This window comes from Oncorhynchus clarkii, chromosome 17 (genome assembly GCF_045791955.1).
Source record: "Oncorhynchus clarkii lewisi isolate Uvic-CL-2024 chromosome 17, UVic_Ocla_1.0, whole genome shotgun sequence".
NCBI lineage: Eukaryota > Metazoa > Chordata > Actinopteri > Salmoniformes > Salmonidae > Oncorhynchus > Oncorhynchus clarkii.
Window position 1 is genome coordinate 14871812 of NC_092163.1, and position 22588 is coordinate 14894399.

Consider the following 22588-nt stretch of genomic DNA (forward strand, 5'->3'; position numbering starts at 1 on the left):
TATTTAATTAGCATTTTATTGCATGACATAAGTATTTGATCACCTACCAACCAGTAAGAATTCCAACTCTCACAGACCTGTTAGTTTTTCTTTAAGAATTTCTCCTGTTCTCCACTCATTACCTGTAATAACTGCACCTGTTTGAACTCGTTACCTGTATAAAAGACACCCATCCACACACTCAAACAGACTACAACCTCTCCAAAATGGCCAAGACCAGAGAGCTGTGTAAGGACATCAGGGATAAAATTGTAGACCTGCACAAGGCTGGGATGGGCTACAGGACAACAGGCAAGCAGCTTGGTGAGAAGGCAACAACTGTTGGCGCAATTATTAGAAAATGGAAGAAGTTCAAGATGACGGTCAATTACCCTCGGTGTGGGGCTCCATGCAAGATCTGACCTTGTGTGGCATCAATAATCATGAGGAAGGTGAGGTATCAGCCCAGAAATACACGGCAGGACCTGGTCAATGACCTGAAGAGAGCTGGGACCACAGTCTCAAAGAAAACCATTAGTAACACATTACGCCATGGATTAAAATCCTGCAGCGCACGCAAGGTCCCCCTACTCAGGCCTGTCTCAAGTTTGCCAATGACCATCTGGATGATCCAGAGGAGGAATGGGAGAAGGTCATGTGGTCTGATGAGGCAAAAATAGAGCTTTTTGGTCTAAACTCCACTCGCCGTGTTTGGAGGAAGAAGGATGCGTACAACCCCAAGAACACCATCCCAACCGTGAAGCATGGAGGTGGAAACATCATTCTTTGGGTATGCATTTCTGCAAAGGGGACAGGACGACTGCACCGTATTGAGGGGAGGATGGATTGGGCCATGTATCGCGAGATCTTGGCCAACAACCTCCTTGCCTCAGTAAGAGCATTGAAGATGGGCCATGGCTGGGTTTTCCAGCATGACAACGACCCGAAACACACAGCCAGGGCAACTAAGGAGTGGCTCCGTAAGAAGCATCTCAAGGTCCTGGAGTGGCCTAGCCAGTCTCCAGACCTGAACCCAATAGAAAATCTTTGGAGGGAGCTGAAAGTCCGTATCGTCCAGCGACAGCCCGAAACCTGAAGGATCTGGAGAAGGTCTGTATGGAGGAGTGGGCCAAAATCCCTGCTTCAGTGTGTGCAAACCTGGTCAAGAACTACAGGAAACGTATGATCTCTGTAATTGCAAACAAAGGTTTCTGTACCAAATATTAAGTTCTGCTTTTCTGATGTATGAAATACGTATGTCATGCAATAAAATGCTAATTAATTACTTAAAAATCATGCAATGTGATTTTTGTTTTAGATTCTGTCTCTCACAGTTGAAGTGTACCTATGATAAAAATTACAGACCTCTACATGCTTTGTAAGTAGGAAAACCTGCAAAATAGGCAGTGTATCAAATACATGTACTTGTTCTCCCCACTGTACATGAGCACGATTGAAAATGACACCATAAAGGTTATGAAATTAGTAACGTTACCTCGAGTGTCCACAGTTATAAGGAATATACACAAATACATTATGCTCCATAAACTGTGAGCTACAGTTGAAACAGTATAACACAACATACAGGAACTATTATAACGTAATAAGGCACTTACTTTGATAGAAACGCAATCTAGATTTGAGCCTGGGTGTCTAGTGACACTTCTAGCACTGAGACGCTGTGCCTTAGACAGCTCCGCCACTTAGGAGTCATAAGGCCAGGGTAGCTTCAAAATACAACACATGCTAATGCTTCTCTGACGCAATTAGCATTGTTTGCCAGAGCTAATAGAAAAATTTAGCTAGCTACCTAAGCATTGAGTATAACACCATAAAGGTTATGAAATGAGTAATGTTACCTCGCGTGTCCGCGGTTATCAGGAATTTCCACAAAAATATTATGCTACAATAGAAACAACATAACACGACATGCAGAAGCTATTATAACGTAATAAGGCACTCACTTTGATAGAAACGCACACATTTCCAAAGTTATTATTGGTAACGAAAACAACTATGACTGCGACGCAGGCAACAGACGGAAAATGTGAACACGTGTGTGCAGGACAGGAGATGAGGAAATGACTGCAGACTTGAACTGCCCAAACAATTGGGAAGTGTTTGGGGAATTTTGTCTGAATCAGTAATGTCAAAAAATGTATTGGTCCGCAAAAGTAAAAATGACTTATTTTATGTGAATGAACACCTTATTCAAACTGTTCTTAGAAAATATTTTGAAAGTGACAAGTTGAAAACAGCTTATAAATAAAAACAGGCGGTGTGCTTTCCGTAACAATCACATTCTGGAATGGAGAGAACCTTCTAACATCACGTGCATAAAAAAACTCACAAGATATTTGGAACTCACGCATAAAAGGGTTAAAAAAAATAAAAAATAATATATAAAAAATAATATATATATATATATATATATATATATATATATATATATATATATATATAGGGATTGGAAATTATCCAGGCAATTACATTAATGTAAGCTACAATCTGCAATATTAAAGCTAATCTACCCCCTAATTATAATTGTTTTAAAATGTTTCCTTACTCCAATATACTGTATAATCTACCAATGATTCTACTCTGCTCTCCAACATTGAATAATTGGAAACGTTGCTTTGTTATTATCAGTAATATGTCATCTTAAATCAAAAATTGACTTTGGAAGTTATTGCTAAGGTGTTTCAGTTTATTGGTAAAGGAAATACATATCTGTCATGCTGAGAGTGTGTTCTATGTACATTTTGTTTTCTGCATGGTCCAGTGCCTCTGTTTAATTGATTCCCTCAATTTGTTTATTTTGGCTTCCTACGTTTCCCAGTTGAAAACAACAGATAGAGATATTGCATCTCCTTTGTCAAACACAATGAGGTACATGTAAAATGCATTTAAAAAAGAGACCCTTTATCGTGTTACGCATTACAAAAAAATTAATTACTCTTATGTATTCAAACATCTATTTTCTTCCATTTATCCTAATTCAACAAATCTTCCTAAATCGTCTCTAAATTATAGATGATATTGTCTTAACATGGCTGCAATTTATTTTGATTTAGAGTTTAGTTATTTAGATCTGAAACTTCAGCCAGACAGAACCAACCTTCAGGCCAAGGAACTGAACCAAAACAAGAGCAGAAAAAAGGAAAATCATTTTTTGTGTTGGCCCATCTGAAAATGTCTGTAGGAGCAAAAACCAAATTCACCTTCCAGGCCCACAGAGACAAAGGCTGGAGCAGAAGAGGAAGATGGAAAAGAAAACAAACAGGAATCCACTAAAGGAGCTTGTGCCAAGACAACGGGTCACCTTTTAAATGTTAATGATGATGATCATTGTATAATTAGGACGAGGTGACAATGCCAATTTGTGTACGTGACTGCAGAGCCTTTTATACTCCAGTGATGCACTGTACTTTCAGCACCATCTCCTGTTAGTAATAAGGTTGTTGTCAGGATAACTTGTTTGGTTTTAGTTGTTCAATAGATTACTAATATGAGAGCTTAATACTGTTGTAGGCAATTCCTGAAAGTAGAGTATGAAGCACACACTAATAAATTATTTTTCTATTTTGAACCAGGGAGTTGTCTGCACTTTCTGAAATTGTCAAGACAATCAAAGTACAACACAAAATACCAACATTTTATTTCTTAACATAGCAGCAGGTGACACTGAATGAATGCAATCAGGTAATTGACAGCGTATCCAACACATCAGACATCACAAAGCTACCAGCTACCTTTACTCTACAGAAAAACACCCACCCACTCTCAATTTACATACTCCAACCCTTAAAGCTATTAAGGCATGTTGCCAGTTCTAATTGACTGCAGTCAGCAAGCCATCTGATTGGTTGACTTTACTCCAGCGGATAGCGAGAGAGCGAGCCCAGGAAGCAAAGTCACCGAAGAAGGTGTTGATCTTGAGGAGTGAGAAGTCCTGCAATGTCCTAATTGAGCTGGCTTTACACATGACCTGAGAGCTATCCGAGAGCATGCCTACACTATTTCCCCATCTATTCCTTCCCTGATAATGAGGCCTTACCTTGGAATGACGCATTACCCTGAATGGATACATAGACACGTTGATAGCTTTATTAACCTGCACGTCTTCCTTGGTTTCTTCTTTTTATAGTCAAGGTAACTTAGGAGAGGAGCAGGAGATTGTCAGAGGTACATAAATAGCCATACACTGTACTGTAGCTACAGCAAGATGGGTGAGAGCTTTTGCTGTTTCTAACAAGTCATTGAAAAGGAAACAAAGAGCATTAATAAGCTGTAGGATACTAGACTTCTTGGCTTAGGAACTATATAATGACAAACAGGAGTTGCATTGTTGTTGTGTTCTTGCTGTTGTCATTAATAAAATGCTAATTTAAAAGCTATACTTTTATTTAACTAGGCAAGTCAGTTAAGAACAAATTCTTATTTTCAATGATGGCCTAGAAACAGTGGGTTTCTGGGGCAGAACAGCAGAACGACAGATTTGTACTTTGTCAGCTCGGGGATATGAACTTGCAACCTTTCGGTTACTAGTCCAACGCTCTAACCACTAGGCTACCCTGCCACCCCAACTCATTTTGTGGGCAGTGAGCACATAGCCTGTCTTCTCTTGAGAGCCATGTCTGCCTACGGCGGCCTTTCTCAATAGCAAAGCCATGCTCACTGAGTCTGGAAATAGTCAAAGCTTTCCTTGAGTTTGGGTCAGGTATTCTGCCACTGTGTACTCTCTGTTTAGGGCCAAATAGCATTCTAGTTTGCTCTTCTAGTTTGCTCTGTTTTTTTGTTAATTCTTTCCAATGTGTCAAGTATATCTTCTTGGACATCCGTGATGTTGATCTATTCAAATGTATGTTTTTTTCCATCAATATATCACTTTCTTTCCTTCCCTCCTGATGTACCAGTGTAGCTACAACATCGAAGTCACACTTCGTGGAGTGCATCCATTGATTCAATAAAGCTTGTGTGTCGGAAGAAATCCCCCACCCCCCACATCTCCATTCTCCTAAAGAGGCAGATGAACTGGTGGATACCATTTGTATGTCCAGTACCATTTGTATGTGTCCAGTATGAAGGAATTTAGATGTAATTTTGCAATCCAATGTTAACTAGCATTAGCGCAATGACTGGAAGTCTATGAGTATCTGCTAGCATGGTAGTGCCAAAATAAGAAATGAGTGATTCATGGAAAGGCATAGACTGTGTCTGGAGCGCGTCTGACAGAGAGAATAAATGTGCTCCTCAATGTAATGATCACTGTAAGCCCAGAGGTGTTATCTCCGTAGCATGCTGAAGATCAAGGAGCACAGCACACAGGACCATGCCCCCCAAATCACAGCCGCATACTTAATATTTTGGCTCCCTTCACATTACATCCTTTATTTTCTAGTCCATACTTAGAGTTATAAAGTTGGTTAGAAGCTCGCAACAACAGGAGGCCTGATATTTAGGTCTTTTGATGTGCCAAAGGAGATAATACAAGCTTGTAGGATTGTGATTTGGGACGGTTAGTTGTTGCAGGCATGTTATTTACATGAAAGGGTTGCAGAAGCAGTGAATCTCTACTTTGGAAATATATTTCAGAGTGCTAGGCGAGAGAATTATAGAAAATGACACGTTCTTTGAATGGCATTGAGTTTGTTGTGGAATATAATTTTTAGACTACACAGAAACCTTAGAAGAAAATGTAAATACTGCGGTTTATTGTGCTATAGATCAAACATATACCTGTAATCTTCCATTACTCAACACTATACTTTCTCAAATTTTGCCTTGGTTAGTTTATTTTTGCTCCAATTGTAATTGTCAGCAGAGTACAATATTTCCAAGCTTTTACTTATTAGCTAAATTAGTTTTACGTGTTTGAGTGCTCAATTGATAATAAAGATATGCTACTAAATGTATACACGTTGTCAGATCCTTCTGAGCCCAATCTTGTTAATAAACCCATGTTCCTCTCCTCTCCACTGCAGAAATCGCAGATAAAGAGAGGGAGAAGAAAGGAGCAGAGCTCTCACATTGTCTTTTATCATGCTCAATTTAATTGCTCAGTAAACAATCTGATGACCAAAATTAGAACAAGGGCCAATTTGGGTTGAATCTTTTCCCCTCCAAGGCTGTGACCTATTAGACTTCTAATTAGTTTATAAAGAGTCTCTGTAACACAGAGGCATTGCAACTTCACTAGATGACTGTTCAGTTAAAGTACTGTAAAGACACCGGTGGTTCAAATGACCTTTTATACAGAGTGTATATGTTCTCTTGTAGGACCAACACTCTGCTAGACAGTTCAAGCAACTTTCTGTATCATGGGAATAAATGTTGTAAAAGGTTCGTATGACCTTCAGTGCTCATAGACCTACAGTTGTGATAACTCCTATCTATCTCTCGACAGCACAATTGATACTATAGCATTCAGCTAAATCTTCTTTTTTGATTCAGTTGTAATGGATCATATATTGAAACTTGATCATCCGCATGACTCAAGAGCAGACTAGATATCCTTTAGCTCTAAACTAATCAGTCTTTTGTGGCTGTCCCCACTACACTGTAGCCATAACTGACCTCAAATCTGCCCAAATCACCACAGCTCTTTCTATGAACCTCCATGGTGATCGCCCTACAACCCTGCGAGCGTATCCCAGGCCCAGTCCGCTTTTCTGGGGTGACTCATCGGATGTGCCCTGTGAGGTTGCTGCATGACCATGAATGTCTGAATGAATCATACCATGTTTTCAATTTACATCAACTATGTGTATTATCTAACATCAAACGTTCACTGATTTACAGTATGCTGTCCTAATATGGACACCAAAGCAATATTAAGAATAATATTTTTTGTTGGTTCTGGCTTAGTTGTGCCCTCTAATTGAACAATAAATTCTATGACTATAATTAAATCTCCCAACAATTAAACAACGCATTGCCTGTTTTCTCAATAGTCCTATTTTAACCAACAGGTCTCTTTTGAATTGTAAATATGGAGTTACATATTCATTTTCTGCCATTTAAATAATTTACTGATTCGCCTTCAGGACCATGTCTCTCAACAGGGGAAGATAATGGAAATGAATCTGTGACACAGACAATGTTAAAGTAAGTGTATTAAACACACTGTTTTCATCTCCTCTGTGAATAACTAACATCTCTCATTGTTTACTCTGGAAAGAAATTCATCTTAAAAAGTGCAGGGAGCAACAACGGCCAAAGCGATTCTCCAAAATATCTGATCAATCATAAACAGTCGCAAATAGCAATAATGGATGGCGTCGTGGCTGGTGAGACGGTGAGAGAGGATTGGCACGGTAATGCATACGAGCCGTCGTCTACCACCCTGACACTGCCTTACCAGGATGTTAATGCTGGCGGGTGGCCCCCACTAAGTCGAGCCGCGTTATTGGTGGGCCGTATCACATCGAGCCAATGGATCACTTGGTTGAAGGATGACAGCAACCATTCCCCCGGTGTCATCTACTGAGGGGAAAAGCATATCTCAACACAGGCCACTAAAATGATAACATATTGCATTTTTAATTGTACCTGACAGATGTTATGACTCGGCACACTATCTGTAACACTCCATTTTGAAAAGGGTTATCTTCATTTTTTAACACCTCCTCCTCCATATTGGACACATCAGTCTCCTGCACCAGGAAGGCGAAAGAAAGGTGACAGGAAGACAATTTTGAAAAAAATATAATAAACATTTTAGGAGATGCCATCTCATCGTATCACCTCTGAGGAAGATTAACAATGACACGCACTGGAATGCCTGTGGCGAAGAAAGACTCCCTCCCTTCTTCTTTCCCTCACCTCTTCTCTACCTGACAGGGGGAACAAAGAAAAATACCAGAGCTGTGATTTGTTGCAGCGGGTGGAGGTGGAGTTCGGTTAAAAAAGACATTGAAGATGAATCTTTGAATAATATATTTGGACCATTCAGTTGTCTTGCTACTTCCATTGTAGTGTACTCTCCACTTATGGCCTTGTTGGAGCCGAACACCTCTCTCTCCGGCGCTCGAGGTCGCAATGTTCCTGTGTCTCAGCGAGATTGACAGGTTTCCCGTGCCTCTGCAAAGGTGTCTGGTCTGCTCCTGATCCCAGGGATTGTCATTTTGGTCGGAGTCCTGCGGCTGGAGCCGCGTGTCGGGAGAGGGGTACTATCACGTGTGCTCCCTCTCTGGCCTCTAGGTCACCAGGCTGATCATTATAGCGTACACCTGTCACCATCGTTACCATCACTTCCCGGATTACCTCCCCTATATATGTCACTCCCTTTGGTTCCTTTCCCAGACATTATTGTTTCAGTTTCATGTCTGTGTGTTGTTCGTGTTTCTTGTTTTGTTTTATGTTGCATTTATTTATTAAAACACTCACTCCCTGAACTTGCTTCCCGACTCTCAGCGCAAATTGTTACCACATTTCAAACCACCGAATCATAAAGCATGTAGAAAATGTCTCCAGTTTGGATGATAGAGTACACACTGGTCAAGGTGACTTTTGTTGTGAGCAACAGCAGGTGTGAACCAGTCTCCACAGACATCATGGTCTGGTAGAGAGTTGCATCTGTCCCATTAGTAGCTGTGCATGCTTAAATGTTACTCTTTGGTTTCCAGAAAATACCCATCCAAAATGGCGCGGGAAGTATCACTCTGTCCCTGTGAATTTACAGAGACATTGCAGCCACATTTAAGTTGTTAAGGTAGCACTCTTATCGCTGGACTTTGAATTTGAAATGGGAAAAGTGATTATGAAATGGAATGCCATCACATAAAGAATTCAGATAAAGATAGAAGAATGTTGTGTAAGAATGTGCCACATAATGAGAACATACGGAAACCAATGCTTTTCTGTTGGTGTGAATGGCGGCAACATCTTCTAAATGTACGAAAAGCAGACATTTATCTGGAGATGGTTTAGTTCAATGAAAATACATGTTGACTGTGTTGTGTACGTTTCAGGTGTATTTTTGTAATAGCCTATGACAGTGGTGTGATCAATCAATCATGTTTTTCAAACCAATAGTAGGTGGGAACGCTCTCCACATTTCATGGGAGGTCTTTAAATAAAATTCCCTACAGATAAGCACCTCCATTGTGGTTTAACGAGCATTCAGTAAATTTACATAGGTTTTAATTAGGCCTCCTCCAGGCAGTGTATAACTAACTCTACTCCCTTCTGTTGTAGGGAGAGGGAGAGGAAGGAGGAAGAGAGAGAGACAGAGAGAGATAGGAGATGGATAGAGAGCGGATGGACTGAGGGAGGGGGAGGGAAAGAGGGAGTAAGGGCTGTGGAGTGATAGAGAGAGGGAGGGATGGAAAGGACAGAGGAAGGGAGGGCGAGAGAGGATACGATGACAGAGGAGAGAGGCTTGGATGAGAGAGAACGAGCAAGACGGGAGAGAGGGATGTGTGGGAGGGAGAGAGATACATTTTAAGGAGGACAGAAGAGGGCAGATAGAGGTGGAGGTAGGGGAAAGAAATGGAGTTTAGAAGGGAAAGAACTAGCGAGAAAGAGGCAGCAAGGAGAGGCACGGACATAGGGAAAGGAATGTTAGAGGAGAAAATAGGGAGGGAGAGAGGTAGAACTCCATAAGGAAACCATGGCTTGGCTACCTTCCTAGTTCTCCATAACTAAGGCAACAATAATCATCATCACTATGATGTGAACAGGTAGAGCTCCATCCAGACCAACTCTCTCATACCGTATTTCCTGTCTGTTTATGAAGCTCTTTATTCCAGCTGGCAGTATTTAAAAGGTAATGATTTGTAAGGTTATCCTTGGGCTGGCTCCACAGACCACTACTGTATATATCTTCCTTTGCTGTGAATGAGGAGAATCAATAAGGATGTTATAAAGAAGATGAGTGCTGTATCAGCTGAAGGCCAAAAACATTAACTGTGTGTGTGCTGGCCTGCGTGCACAACAAGCTCTCACTGTCTCACTGCAGAATTTAAAAAACATCAAACTTTGAGGTTGCTCCAACCATCAAATTTAGAAGTGTTTTTGTTTCTCCTGCTGCTCAGTATCGTTCCATTTCACCAAACGTTGCATTTCTAAGTTAAGGGTTAAGTTTAGGCACTCATTCTGAATGGTTAAGGTAAGGGTTAAGGTTTGGGATAGGGTTCAAAAAAACAATTAAAACCAGTGTCTACGACTGGCATCGAACAGATATGACTCTGGGTCCGAAGGTTGTGTGTTCGATGCCGGTTATGGACACTGGTTAAACTTAATGTTTGAACCCTATCCCAAACCGTAACCCATGGGATTACACCCATCCACCACCCGGTCCACAGCCTGTCCTCGTATATCTCCTCCCACAAGCCTCCACTGGTGTGTGTATGTGTGTGCTTGAGTATGTCTATGTATGTATGTATATGAGACCGTTGGTAAAAATTGTTAAAGCTGCACAGTGTGTTACATTTTAATGGGATATCTCCCAACATTTCCCTTACCATCTAAACATGCTAAACATGCTACCTAACAGACTTTTTAAAATCCAGCATTCCCCCTTGTTTTATCAGAGTTTAGGCGTAGTGCTACAAGCTCATGCAGCATCTCTCACACACACAAATGTACTCTATGTACACACACATACAGACACTTTTTTTATCTCACTATTTATTCACCAGGTAAGTTGACTGAGAACACATTCTCATTTACAGCAACAACCTGAGGAATAGGTACAGGGGAGAGGGGGGATGAATGAGCCAATTGGAAGCTATAAGTAGTTGTGTGGGGGCCATTTGGAAAAGCGCTTAGTAAATGCACTTACCACCAGCTCTAAAGCATACATGTCAGTCAAGGAAAATCATGACAGGAAAAGGGATCCTGTTTTCCAACCACAGGCGACATAAAACACACGTGCGCGCACACACCACGAGGGTAGAACCATCAAACCTCTCCATTTGTGGAGTGTGTGTGCCCTGATAGAGCCATCAAACATCTCCCTTTCTCATTAACAGGCCTCTCCCGCCACTTGATGTAGTAATTGCTTGGCCGCTGACACATTACTAAAAGGCTGGGGGCCTTAATCACTTTTGGATAAAGATCAACGTTTCGTTTGGCTGCCATCTGCACTTACATTTGTCTCTGCTGCATTTGAGGATCTCTGTCTGTGCTGTCTGTGCTGTTCCTGGGACTTAAGAGTAGAGTGGACCTGATCAGTAGTGTGGTTATGGGGCGTATACAGTGTAGCTACGTTGCGCGGAATCAAGTAGAACAGGTACTGAAGTCTTTGAATGAGAAGAATCGGTGTAAACAGGCAGAAGTCTCATTAACATACAGGTGTCTCAAGAAAAATATATTAGAATAAAATGGTCAACTAATGTTCCCCACACTACATTTAAGTTTTAATGATTATTCTTTGACATGTGAGATGTTCAATAACACAGCTTCTGTATGGTTCATTCAACCATGAACACCGTCGTCACATGCAGCGCCAGTTATCCACAAGTAGACAGACATTCTGAGGTGAATTTTATTAGCCAGGCTTCTTCGCCACGCCATACTGATTCAACACTCCTGAGGGACTAGATATTCATTAAGTATTCACTATGGAAAAGCATATTTAATTTAGTGTACTTGTTACCGGGCCACATAGCATTGACCCCGGCGATAGACACCAGCAATTCGCAGGGCTAATACAATTAAACTTCTGACTGGCTTGAAGGAGTGATTAACTGTACTCTCAAAGTCATTAGCAACGTATCATTAGCACGCTGCAGAGCTAAAATCAGCATTTAAATGTGCGTTTGGCACCTTGAATTGGTCTTTGTGGATATGGGACATTTTGTTATGCAAATAAAATATTTTGCGAAGCAACCAGGGCATTCGGAGTGTAACGCCGCTGACATTTTCTTCCATTCATTGCCAATTGGGGGTTTTGAAGAGGGGAGAGTGTACTTAAATGGACGCCTAGTGAAACAAAAAAGATTGGCAAACCAACTTGACAACATGTTACAAGGACTTGCTGAAAGTTCAGCATTTTTCGCAACCGCCCCACATTTAATGTTTTCACTGTTTGTATTCCGTTTGCGGGTGAGCGAGTAGGGCATTCTCGGAGACATGATTAAGATGTTCATGAGGGTGATACAAGCTGACAGGACAAAAGTATTCTCTGGGATTTCAGCTGGTGCCCCAGTTATTCGATGTGAATTTTCAATTCATGCTGTCATGGAGGGGGACTGCTCCCTGTCTGTGTGGTGCCACCCCCTGGAAAAGAAGAGCAAGCTTGTCTGACAACATCAGACCCTTGCAGGAACCTCCACACACACATACACACTCTTAAGCACGAACATGCAAGCGCACACACAATTCCAACTGTCCAAGAAAAACTCAGTTTTGCTTTGCATTTTACAAGCATGGCATTAATCCAATTGTCTTCTTGCATGTTAATCTTCTTCTCTCTCTACATTGTCTTCTCCTTTCAGTGCAATCTTGCTTGGCCCGAACCGTCTGCTCACAGTCTTAGGAAGAGGAGATGTGCCCTGGGGTGGTGGCACTATCTCTCAGAGAGAAGCATCAGTGGCTCCCTAGTGTAATGAACACGAGGGGAGACAGAGCTGGTTTCAAGCGCAGGGAGCAGTAGGTGTTTATTGAAAGGACCACAGGAGGAGGCAAGTAGCTGGGTCCAGGGCCAGGGAGAAGTTCATACACAGGGGGTCCAAAAGGGCAACAGTACAGGCAGGGAAAAGGCTAGCAATGTAGTCCGGGAGATCATGCAATAGGTAGATAACAGAAAATCCGATAGGCACAATTCGTCGTTAGTGAGGCAGTCAATAACTATCATACACGGGAGGAGTAAATCACGGGAAAAACAGAGCTCTGAAAGACGTGCGTCACAAAACAAACAATACCTCACAGTGATGGGGTGCAAATAACTGCGGTCCAGGCCAGTCCTTGGGGCTCTTAAGGGCCAGACAAGCTAGTGAAGCCAATCCTGGAGCCTGTACACATGGACCACAGTCTAACAACTGGTGTTGGCTTTATTCCTTTCGCCCTCCTGAGTTCCATTTTCCTGATGTATCTCTTTAAATGTAGTCAGGCAAGACAAAGAGAGACAGATGGAAAATCACCTTACAGCGAAGTGACTCAAGTCAGGCTTGTCGGTTCGCTTTAAGGTAGCATTCGCTTGGTGCAAAGAGGGGGGGGGAGCTAACAAGACACAAGCATGCAAATAAAAAAAGCCAGATTCTATTTGGTTTGTAGCATTAGAAAACAAAGCAACTGCTGCGAAAATAGCATTTATTCTGTTTCATGTTTTTGTATTTAACCTCTACGGGATCGGTGTACCCCCCCCCCCCCGAGGGATGGTTGAGCTAACGTGGGCTAATGTGATTAGCATGAGGTTGTAAGTAACAAAACATTTTCCCAGGACATAGACATATCTGATATGTTAATCTAACTGCACTGTCCAATTTACAGTAGCTATTACAGTGAAATAACACCATTCTATTGTTTTTGTTGAGAGTGCACAATTATGAACTTGAAAATGTATTAATAAGCCAATTAGGAACATTTGGGCAGTCTTGAGACAACATTGTGAACAAATATGCAATTGTTCATTGGATCAGTCTAACACTTTTCACATACAGTACACTGCAGTCATCAAGTGGCCAAAGTCTAATTTGGCCTGGGCTGGAATAATACATTATGGCCTTTCGCTTGAATATCAAAGATGATGGTACAAAAAAAATAACGCATTATACTGGTGGTATTGTCATTCGCTAATGACGTTGTGACCATCTGAGTGTTGTGGCATTTATATAAAGACAGTGTTTCACCAGTATAACGCTGTTTGTTTCTTCTGTAGATGCCATATGTGCTCTGGTTGTATCAATAGCCTACCAATCAGGGGAGCATACACTGAATCCCAAATCAGCCCCTTGGACCTTTCTACCCACTAGCCTCTCCTGTAGATGTAAAATAGGTTTAAGCAGAATTTTAATAACTTTTTAACAATTTGCCTTCTAATAGGCTGGGAGGGATTTTGGCCGTACTGCTTGCATTCATTTGAGGCAGTTTGATACAGCAGGAAAATAATCCTGCAGCAACAGGAATGTGAATGATTATGTGGATTATAAATAGATATTTTTTAAGGGTTCATACATCGTAAGGAAAAAAGTCTAGTTTGAATTTTCAAAATGGAAATGACAAACACCCTACAAGTTAAACATTTCATACAGGAGTGCCTAGAGAGGAGGTATAAGGGTTGATTTGGGATTCAGTGATAGTTTTTTTTAAGTCTGAAGTGACATGAGTTTTCTGGTCCTCTGTTTTGATATCAAATCTGACCTTTGGGTCTCTAGAATATGGTCGGCCATCTTGGTCTGTGATTCACCCGTTACCCTGTTCAGTGGGTTATCAAAGACCCCCTTCCCTCCTCTCTCTCTCTTTCCTGCTCTGCAAACCGCTCAGATGAAAGCTATAGGAACAGAGAGACTGACAGAAGGATTGTGCTTGTCAGGGGCCAAGCCTGGCAGCACTGAGGGATCAAGAGAGAGGGTTCAAAGTGGGTATACAGGCTGGCAAAGTGCCTCTTGACTAGTGTTGTGTTAGAGACAGAGCCGAAGGGACAATCATAACATGCCAATATATCAACAAACACCGGTTATTGGTGTTTATGCTGCTTTTGATTGTTTTTTTTATGGAATATGTAGGTTGGTGTTCTTCTAAGGGAATATAGATTAGTTTGTCCAGTCTGTCTTGTCTTCTGAGAGAATAACCTGTGTTGTTCCTAAATGTTTATTATCTAATAGATTTGATTTATTTAAAGGCTTATTACATACTTAAAACGTGTGTTTTGTTTCCAGGTGATCCTGATTCTGACCAAACTCATCGACTTTCACCTGGGGAGAGTTACAGAGAGCACCTTGTGGAGGTAAGACAGTTCTTTCTTCATATCTCCTTCATATCTCACTTCCCTCCCATGACAGGTACTCAGATTCATCATAGGAACAATAGTGCAGTCTCTCCCCACCCTCTTTCTCTGTTCTACTCTCTCTCTCTCTCTCTCTCTCTTCCATCTTTCTCTCTCCCTGCGCCTTCTCTCTTTCTGTCTCCCACATTGCTTTGTACAAGACTGCTGGACACAAAGCAGAATTGCACTACTGGGCATTGGGCAGGGCGCCCCAGGTGAACGAAGACTTGTCTCTACTCTTTGAAGTTATAAGCCATAACCACCATCAATATATTTTACAGGTTATCTTCATTCATTACTTTGGTTGCTGTTTTTCTTGTCGTTTTGCTAGTGGTGACTATAGTAGTGACTCAGCAAGAGCGTACGGTCCTTTCAGGCAATTTTGTGTGTCAACACATTAAAAGTTGAATGATTCTTGTAAGATTATATTGAGGCGGCTCCTGCGTGTGTTTGTGGAACCTGTTGCGTGAGTCAAGGTGACGACAAGGGAGAGAGAGAAAGAGAGAGAGAGAGGGAGATGATACAATGGACAGGCTTTCCTAATTTAATGTTCTGTGTTTTTTTATTCCAAGAGCTACATTTAATGAAAACTATAAAACCCTTGCTTCTTTTCCATATGTTTCAGCACAGCATTTGTTTTCCATTGGGTAACAAGGGAGGATTCAATCTTCATCTTTTTTTTTGTTCTGTTCAATTCACATTTGGATTATTGTTAGTAACATATAATACCGCACCATGTTTAACTCCAGTAATTGAGATTGTTTAGATCGCCACATACAGATAGAGTGTTGAAGCTGGCAATGGGATTTCAAGCTTAATAACTCTCGTCAGAGCACAAAACTAATCCACCCTTCATGTTTGAGGAGGTTTTCAGAAAGAAGTTCTGACTAAAATAAGTCTGACAATGACAACTGGTGTGTCTGGTTTTTCCTTGAGGCTAGAGAAAGCAAGCTGGTTTACTCTTTGAATATCTGCGAAGATTAGCAATGTCCTTTAAATGGTCCAGTACTGTTGCATGTCAAGCTATGAGTCAGTTGCTGGGAAATCAAAGTGACAAAATCTTTCAAAATAGATATCCAGTATCCAACCTAAGACATTATTTAATCTCAAAGCTCATTTTAATTAGTTATAGAGCAGAGAAAAGTCCGCTACTGAGAGTCAGTCTCCAAAAATAATCCAAAATGAATTGACTTAGAAAATAGATATTTCAACATCTAACAAAATACATAATCCAACAGTGAAGGTCTTCAAAATGAGTTACAGGGCAGGAAAAAGGATAAGAAATCCAAGTGTTTTCTCAGCATTTGAAGTCAGGTGTAGTCATTAAGAGGAGTAAATAGTCCTGGGTGTTAGGAAAACATTGACATCCCGAAGCCTCTGAGATGTGCCCTGGCATTCGTTCAGCCGAGTCATGTCCCTCCGCTGTGAGAACGCAGTTAGAGCAGTAACTCACCCGTTGTATGGGACCTCTCCTTCTTGGCTGGGTTGCTATGACGGTTGCCACAGTGCTGGGATTCCGTATAATCAAAACAAGAGCACAAAAGATCATATTCGACTTTGTTCAAATGAGACCTGGTGGGACCAAGAGAGAGGGAGGTCGAGAGAAAACATGTAGAAACAGAGTTGGAGAGAGATCAGTCTAAATACTAGTCAGAAACTTCCAGAACATGTTAGTTCATACCCATAAACTTTGCTCTGTTCCTCTCTATTGTTAATTGAGATCACAGCTCCGGAGAGACCGTTAGAGTCTGTTTATACCACAGTGTCCATGCTGTTGGCCCAAATGGCAGGACAGATGCTGACTTTTCAATAAAGGTCAAGACACCCGCCAACGCCTTCAAGTATCTGAAAGTCAGCCTGTCAATTTTATTGAACGCCCTGACCTTAAACTATGGAAGGAGATCATTAATTCCTGTGAATAATCTTCAAAAGAGCGGTCCCATATCTCAATGGGATGATTCAGGGATGTGAGCAAAATGAAGCCAGACTGTTTACAGTGTAATCCTAACAATGATAATTGAACTCTCGCAGCAATACTTTCTTCAAAGTTATTCAGATCTGCCTCCTCTCTTCATCTAAATATCTTAACTTGGCGGTTGAGCAGTTTATTGCTCATTAATTATTCAGTCTTATCAAATAGGTACACAGGTGTGGAAACACAGAAGCGTTTGATTTGCATTGTGCAATGATTTGCATATAAAGCGCCCAAGTGGGATATTTCATTAGCATGTGATCAATGGGGAATTTGCCTTGGTGTACCCTTTTCAACTTTTGTGTAGGTAGCCAAAAAATGATCTCCCATACTGCAGATCTTTCCTAAGGGCATTTATAGTATGCTTACTGAAGAAACACTCGCAGTATGCACCTTGTCACTTAATCGCTCAGTCAAAGGTCTGGATGGAATTCAGAAAAGTTATGTCTTCGGCTCTGCTACCGCAGCAGAGCAATGTGATGTAAAATTACAGCCTACAGATGCCTGGATGCTAGATGCTGAAACTTCTTAGAGATGAGCCTGTCTGTATGTATCCGACTTCACACATCATATCCCTGACTCCACTCCAACTCAACAGGACCAGCATATTGTACATATAGAGGCTGCAAAAACACAACATACTCAATTTCGCGAGACAGAATTTGTAACTCGTAGCTTTGACTGTTCAATGCAACATAACTTCTAGGAAAAATGTTTTCTTACACAACATCATTTTAACTTCAACGCAACAGGACCAGTATGTTGTACAGAGGTTTTGAAAATGCAACACACTTAACATAACCCCAACATAACAATGTATATATTTAATAACACACCTTTTCACACCAAATGATCATGATGCATTTGAGCTTAATTATTTCCATCTAATTGACCTCATCCTTGCCTCGAGTGCAATTGTTCCTCGATCCATCAGGCCCTCCCCCGCCCTCCTTTTGGAAAAGCTGACCACGACTCCATTTGGACCAATCTGATTCCAAGCTCCAAGACTGCTTCCATCACGTGGACTGGGATATGTTTCGTATTGCGTCAAACAACATTGAGGAATACGCTGATTCGGTGAGCGAGTTCATTAGAACGTGCGTTGAAGATGCCGTTCCCATAGCAACAATTAAAACATCCCCAAACCAGAAACCGCGGATTGATGACAGCATTCGCGTGAAACTGAAAGCGCGAACCACTGCTTTTAATCAGGGCAAGGTGACCGGAAACACGACCGAATACAAACAGTGTAGCTATTCACTTCGCAAGGCAATCAAACAAGCTAAGCATCAGTATAGAGACAAAGTAGAATTGCAATTCATCGGCTCAAACACAAGAGGTATGTGGCAGGGTCTACAGTCAATCACGGATTACAAAAAGAAAACCAGCCCAGTCACGGACCAGGATGTCTTGCTCCCAGGCAGACTAAATAACTTTTTTGCCCGCTTTGAGGACAATACAGTGCCACTGACACGGTCCGCAACCAAAACATGCGGACTCTCCTTCACTGCAGCCGAGGTGAGTAAAACATTTAAACGTGTTAACCCTCGCAAGGCTGCAGGCCCAGACGACATCCACAGCCGCGCCCTCAGAGCATGCGCAGACCAGCTGGCTGGTGTGTTTACGGACATATTCAATCAATCCTTATCCCAGTCTGCTGTTCCCACATGCTTCAAGAGGGCCACCATTATTCCTGTTCCCAAGAAAGCTAAGGTAACTGAGCTAAACGACTACTAGCACTCACTTCCGTCATCATGAAGTGCTTTGAGAGACTAGTCAAGGACCATATCACCTCCACCCTACCTGACACCCTAGACCCACTCCAATTTGCTTACCGCCTAAATAGGTCCACAGACGATGCAATCTCAACCACACTGCACACTGCCCTAACCCATCTGGACAAGAGGAATACTTATGTGAGAATGCTGTTCATCGACTACAGCTCAGCATTTAACACCATAGTGCCCTCCAAACTCGTCATCAAGCTCGATACCCTGGGTCTCGACCCCGCCCTGTGCAACTGGGTACAGGACTTCCTGACGGGCCGCCCCCAGGTGGTGACGGTAGGTAACAACATCTCCACCCCGCTGATCCTCAACACTGGGGCCCCACAAGGGGCCACGCACGCTTCCAACTCAATCATCAAGTTTGCGGACGACACAACAGTGGTAGGCTTGATTACCAACAACGACGAGATGGCCTACAGGGAGGAGGTGAGGGCCCTCGGAGTGTGGTGTCAGGAAAATAACCTCACACTCAACGTCAACAAAACTAAGGAGATGATTGTGGACTTCAGGAAACAGCAGAGGGAACACCCCCCTATCCACATCGATGGGACAGTAGTGGAGAGGGTAGTAAGTTTTAAGTTCCTCGGCGTACACATCACAGACAAACTGAATTGGTCCACCCACACAGGCAGCATCGTGAAGAAGGCGCAGCAGCGCCTCTTCAACCTCAGGAGGCTGAAGAAATTTGGCTTGTCACCAAAAGCACTCAAACTTCTACAGATGCACAATCGAGAGCATCCTGTCGGGTGGTATCACCGCCTGGTACGGCAACTGCTTCGCCCACAACCGTAAGGCTCTCCAGAGGGTAGTGAGGTCTGCACAACGCATCACCGGGGGCAAACTACCTGCCCTCCAGGACACCTACAGCACCCGATGTTACAGGAAGGCCATAAAGATCATCAAGGACAACAACCATCCGAGCCACTGCCTGTTCAACCCGCTATCATCCAGAAGGCGAGGTCAGTACAGGTGCATCAAAGCTGGGACCAAGAGACTGAAAAACAGCTTCTATCTCAAGGCCATCAGACTGTTAAACAGCCACCACTAACATTGAGTGGCTGCTGCCAACACACTGACTCAACTCCAGCCACTTTAATAATGGGAATTGATGGGAATTGATGTAAAATATATCACTAGCCACTTTAAACAATGCTACTTAATATAATGTTTACATACCCTACATTATTCATCCCATATCTATACGTATATACTGTACTCTATATCATCTACTGCATCTTTATGTAATACATGTATCACTAGCCACTTTAAATTATGCCACTTTGTTTGCATACTCATCTCATATGTATATACTGTACTCGATACCATCTACTGCATCTTGCCTATGCCGCTCTGTACCATCACTCATTCATATATCTTTATGTACATATTCTTTATCCCTTTACACTTGTGTGTATAAGGTAGTAGTTTTGGAATTGTTAGTTAGATTACTCGTTGGTTAATACTGCATTGTCGGAACTAGAAGCACAAGCATTTCGCTACACTCGCATTAACATCTGCTAACCATGTGTATGTGACAAATACATTTGATTTGATTTGATAATGCAAGCATGCTCCTCTTCCCTCTCCTGTCACGCGGGACTAGGTGTGTGAGGTAGGAATCAGGCGCAGAGAGCAGAGAGTTCCAAGGGAGAAGTGCACTTTAATGTGGCACCAAAATACAATGCCCAAACACAGGGCGCGAAATTAACGGACCAACCCAAAACACAGGGTACCCAGTCTGGAGCACGAACACACCCAACACCACGTCACACTAGAATAATCCTGCGCAAAACAAGGGCGGGTTTGCTAGCCTTAAATAAGGACGCCCATCAGCAAAACATAATAGGACACAGGTGCAACTAATAAGACAAAACAAACAGAAAAAGGAAAAGGGATCGGTGGCGGCTAGTGACGACGGCCGCCGATCACCGCCCGAACAGGCGGGGGAGCCAACTTCGGGCGGAAGTCGTGACATCTCCATCCCCTTAATAGATGCTTGATTGTGGTCTTAATGATGTGCTGTATGGTGAAATCATATGATGACCACTGACAGGAATTAGTGTTAATAAAGTAACATTATGCAATATTATAATGATCTGAAATGGGATTTCACTGTACAGGTGGATGTCGAATGCAATGGATATCGAGTCTGGTAATTATTTCATGTTGTGAGAATCGTGAAGTGGTATTGTTAGGTGAGAAGGTTAGAGTAATTGCGTAACTGAAAGTAAGTGTACTGTATAATACAACATACAGTATTTTCTGGGCATTTGTAATAATGAGTCTGTTGTGGTAGGAACGTTCTCATTTCAGACTTATCTATGAATACTTTCCCAATTGAAATGTATCATAGTTCAAAGTTCAACATATTGTTACACTCTCCTGCTGTGGATTGTTGTATTTCCATTCAGTCCCTAAATTGTTACAGAAAGAAAACCATTAAAAATGACTGAATAGGCAGCTTTCAGATATGTCCAATAAGAAAAGGTACAGTTGAAGTCGGAAGTTTACATACACTTAGGTTGGAGTCATTAAAACTCGTTTTTCAACCACTCCACAAATTTCTTGTTAACAACTATAGTTTTGGCAAGTCAGCAAGTCGGTTAGGACATCTACTTTGTTCATGACAAGTCATTTTTCCAACAATTGTTAACAGACAGATTATTTCACTGTATCACAATTCCAGTGGGTCAGAAGTTTACATACACCAAGTTGACTGTGCCTTTAAACAGCTTGGAAAATTCCAGAAAATGATGGCTTTAGATGATTCTGATAGGCTAATTGACATCATTTTATTGGAGGTCAAAATCCAAAGAAATCAGCCAAGACCTCAGAAAAAATATTGTAGACCTCCACACGTCTGGTTCATCCTTGGGAGCAATTTCCAAACGCCTGAATGTACCATGTTCATCTGTACAAACAATAGTACAAAGTATAAACACCATGGGATCACGCAGCCATCATACCACTCATCATACCACTCTGTCTCCGAAAAAATAATGTATTTTGGTGCGAAATTTGCAAATCATTCCCAGAACAGCAGCAAAGGACCTTGTGAAGATGCTGGATGCAACAGGTACAAAAGTATCTATATCTGCAGTAAAATTAGTCCTATATCGACATAACCTGAAAGGCCACTCAGCAAGGAAGAAGCCACCATAAAAAAGCCAGACTACAGTTTGAAACTGCACATAGGGACAAAGACTGTACTTTTTGGAGAAATGTCCTCTGGTCTGATGAAACAAAAATAGAACTGTTTGGCCATAATGACCATTATGTTTGGAGGAAAAAGGGGAGGCTTGCAAGCCAAAGAACACCATCCCAACCGTGAAGCACGGGGGTGGCAGCATCATGTTGTGGGGGTGCTTTGCTGCAGGAGGGACTGGTGCACTTCACAAAACAGATGGCAACATGAGGAAGGAAAATTATGTGGATATATTGAAGAAACATCTCAAGACATCAGTCAGGAAGTTAAAGCTTGTTCGCAAATGGGTCTTCCAAACGGACAATGACCCCAAGCATATCCTCAAGCAAAGCTGTGGCAAAATGGCTTAAGGACAACAAAATCAAGGTATTGGAGTGGCCATCACAAAGCCCCGACCTCAATCCTATAGAAAATGTGTGGGCAGAACTGAAAAAGCGTGTGCGATGCAAGGAGGCCTACAAACCTGATTCAGTTGCACCAGCTCTGTCAGGAAGAATGGGCCAAAATTCACCCAACTTATTGTGGGAAGCTTGTGGAAGGCTACCCGAAACGTTTGACCCAAGTTATACAATTTAAAGGCAATGCTACCAAATACTAATTGAGTGTAGGTAAACTTCTGACCCACTGGGAATGTAATGAAAGAAATAGAAGCTGAAATAAATAATTCTCTACAATTATTCTGACATTTCGCATTCATAAAATAAAGTAGTGTT

At 41.9% G+C, this 22588-nt stretch overlaps 1 pseudogene; it reads left to right on the forward strand.

Moving 5' to 3' along the window:
- LOC139369349 (VPS10 domain-containing receptor SorCS1-like) overlaps nucleotides 1-22588 on the forward strand; it is a 386048-nt pseudogene that overhangs the window by 307506 nt on the left and 55954 nt on the right.